Source organism: Callorhinchus milii, unplaced genomic scaffold (assembly GCF_018977255.1).
Source record: "Callorhinchus milii isolate IMCB2004 unplaced genomic scaffold, IMCB_Cmil_1.0 Scaffold6, whole genome shotgun sequence".
NCBI classification, from domain to species: domain Eukaryota; kingdom Metazoa; phylum Chordata; class Chondrichthyes; order Chimaeriformes; family Callorhinchidae; genus Callorhinchus; species Callorhinchus milii.
Window position 1 is genome coordinate 21977846 of NW_024704747.1, and position 3641 is coordinate 21981486.

Consider the following 3641-nt stretch of genomic DNA (forward strand, 5'->3'; position numbering starts at 1 on the left):
TCAGCAGGCTATGTGACCCATGACAGGCATCGCAACCAAGCTTGATCTACTTTACTGAAATTGAGATCAACTAAACAAAGCACTGACCAGGTTTTGAACCTGGGCTCCTTCTGCTCTGTACACACCAGGCACATTTAACCACTGATCCAGGGAAGTTTGTAATGCTAGTTTCTAACAATGTAACACTGCTTTGCATTAATGCAGGTGAAACATTAGAGCTTTGCAATTCTGCAATGTGACATCTAGAAATACACAGACAGGCAGACTGCAGCACCAGCTGGAGACGAGACACACCTTTGGAATTTAAGCGTTGAAAGCCAAGCTTTCATTAAATATTAGCAGTGCAATTTTATCAACTCCTTTATTATTAATTATTAATGAAAGGATGACGCAGTCTTTTGTATTTGTAAAGCAATATTGTACAAATCCGAAAAAAAAACTTGACTTGTCTAAATATTACCAAAGTTAAGAGTTAACAACAGTATTAACTTGCATTTGTACAGCACCTTTCATGTAAGGTAATGTCTCCAAGTGCTTGACTGAGTGGGAGCTCAAGCAGAGTGGGAGATTGGGTCAGGTGTAGGACAGAGGTAACAGAAGGTGCAGTCAAATGGAAAGGTTTTGAAACTAGAGAGGGAGGCAGCGAGGTACAACAATTTAGGGAAAGAATTCCAGAAAGTCGAGTGGGGAAGACTGCAAAGTGGCTGAAATCTTGCTCACCAAGGTCAGGCTGAGGGAGAGGAATGGAGGGCAGTGGCTGCGGAGTATCATGGAGGTAGGTTGGTGCAAGGGCGTGAAGGCATTTGAAAGTTAGAATGAGTATTGCGAAGCAAGGGACTAGGATGGTGAGAAGGGCATTGGACAGATCAAGTTGGGGCAGGAGGTGATAAAAGCATAAATGAGAGTAAGAGTTAAATGAGAGTCTGGAGTCCTGTAGCTCAGTGGTTAGAGCACTCGCCTCTCAAGCGAGAGACCTGGGTTCGATTCCCGGCAGGTCGAAACCTTGGGCAAGTTTCCTTATTCCACACATCTGATGATAATCCCTCAAGAAAAAGAACAATAATAAACTGTTCGTATCAACCCACAACTGCTTGTGGGACACTGCTGTGTGCAATTGGCTGCCGCCCTCAAATATACAGTCAATTCACTTTACTGTATATCGTGTGAAGCGCTTTGAGAAGTCTAGAAGACACGAAAAGCGCTATATCAAATGCAAGGATTATTATTATTTATTATTAAGACTTATTCTGGATTTGATGTCAGTGCTCCTGCAGTCAAGGGTGAAGGTAAAATGAACCCTCACTGGTGTTACCAAATTTCTACCTGACCCAGTGTGAAAAGTGTGATGTGATAGTTTACACTTTAGGTCAGTCAAAGAGCACTGCATTAACAGAAGTGGAGTCCTCTGGATGAGCTGTTAAACCGAGGTCCTGTCTGCGTATCTCTCCTCAGGAGGATGTTAAGAATCTTATGACACCACTCAAAAAGAGACGGGTGTTCTGGCCATCAATCCTCCAGATCAAGTGTTAATTCCCTTCATGGCTGCCGTCATTTTGCGACAGTAAGGTTCCATAAACCACCTTGAGGTGAATAACCAACTGGATTTTGCTTGCTTACGAAATCAGTCACTACAGATACCAACAGTGAGCCAGAGCGTTCGGAGGCGTATCGAGGTATAAGGCGCTCTAAGAAAAAAGCTCTTTCTTACTTCCAGTTGGTTGCAAAGTAGAAAAATGCACTTTCTTTGTAATCCTTTGAGAAGCTTTCATTGAAGTGGAAACATTAAAACCACAATGGATCATTTGAAAGCTCTTTCATTCTGAAAAGCTAGATGGGTAATTGTTTGACATGTCCACAAAGAATTGAAGTCAGTCACTGGGCACTGGAGGCTGTGTCAGCCTTAATTGTCAGATTGCTGCCTAATCAATTGGGTTTTGTGATTTGTGACCAGTCGACAATACATCTGATCAATGTGCTTACTCTGGGCAGGCTCGCTGGAGTCTGATGTTTGCCTGCATATCAGAGTGAATTACAAATCGCCTACGAACACCGAGTCGCACGTGCAAAATGAAATTACTGGTGAAGGTTGATTATTCATAGACTGCAGGGGACATTTGTTTAACGATGTTGAAAATAATGAAAGGCGCACAAATAACATTTAATTGTAATTTATTATCGTAATCATGCTAAATGGCCGTATGATCAGTGGATTTCTTCCTACAGCTCAATCTTCTGCATACTATTATACTTTGCGTTAAATAATGCAGGGGCCACTTCTTAATTGGTTCCAAATGCGTTTCCCACATTTGTCACAAAAGCTCGTCTTTATTGATCGTTTCCAAGAGAGCAAATGAGACACTGAAGCAAAGGCAAATTACCATTACCTTTCACCCCTTCCTTCACCCAAGCTCCTTCCTCCTCCCCGTCCCCCCATACCACACACAAACACAAAATGTGAGAGAGACTGACAGCCAGCAATGGGTCGGACGCTGCACATGCTTCAATTAATATAAAATGAAATTATAGCAATAGTGGTGACATTAAAACCCTGAAGGTACTTAGCAAGTAAACAAGAATTTCCAATGGAGCCATAGGAGGGCCGTGCTCGATTTGTACAATTTCAATCTCGCATGAACACTTTCAGGTTGAAAGAGCCTCTATTTCCTCGTTGGTTGATTTTTCTGTGGGTTCTGAAGATGAACGCCATCAATTTAATCCAGAAAAAAAAATCAGAGGAAGCAATTGTAATAATAATTCTCAACTCAAAAGTATTCCTGACTGAAATCCTAACAAATTGTGAACACATTAGAATCTCGCATCACATACAATAAACTGAAATGCTTTATTTACAAGGCAAAAAGTTGCATCAATTTTTTTTTCTTGATTTAAACAAAGATTATATTAGATGAAAGAATTGAACAAGACAGTCTTCAGAAAGACAGGCATTTTTATTGGTATCTCATTTATCTCTGAACATTGAGTGCAAATAAAACAAAATCCTTATTTACACCATTATTTCCTTTTAAATATCATTACATATTTAAAGATCACTCAATGTCTTGATTTTTCTGAATCTAATGAATCTCACGTTCAAAATATATTTTATTTTGAAACACTATTTCTATTTAAATATACCATAAACCTATGGGATGAGCATTACAGTATTACAGTATGATAATAACTTGCATGCCTTCTGTAACAGATAGTATAGATGCATTTAACAGCGAGATAGATATACAGATGAAGGAAAAGGGAATAGGAGAGTATCGGACGTCATAAGGAGTAGGTGGAGATTCATATGGAGCATAAACATCATCATGAACTCCTAAGGCCGAATGGCCTGCTGTGCAGTTTATGTAAATCTTTGTAAATATAAGCGACAGATAGTAAGAGGCAAGTCACAGGATCATAACAGTCTATAGCTTTCATGTTTCACTTTTACACATCGACTGCTATCTAGCAACCTGGATCCAAATAACAGTTTCTCTCAAAATATCTTCTTTCTTTTTCTCCATTGCAATTGTTTGGGCTTCACAATCACATTTTCAATGATGACTGCACTAGCGCTGTTGCGATTCAACTTGCAAAGGTTCGGGTTAGTTTAGCGTGAAATTGTGGCTCTTCTTTCAATAACCTGAGAT

The 3641-nt window shown here is 39.9% G+C and overlaps 1 non-coding gene across 1 annotated transcript; it reads left to right on the forward strand.

Moving 5' to 3' along the window:
- The first annotated feature begins 927 nt into the window (after window positions 1-927).
- On the forward strand, window positions 928-999 carry trnae-cuc. The gene has a single exon. It is a non-coding gene; the product is annotated as a tRNA-Glu (tRNA).
- Window positions 1000-3641: the final 2642 nt, after the last annotated feature.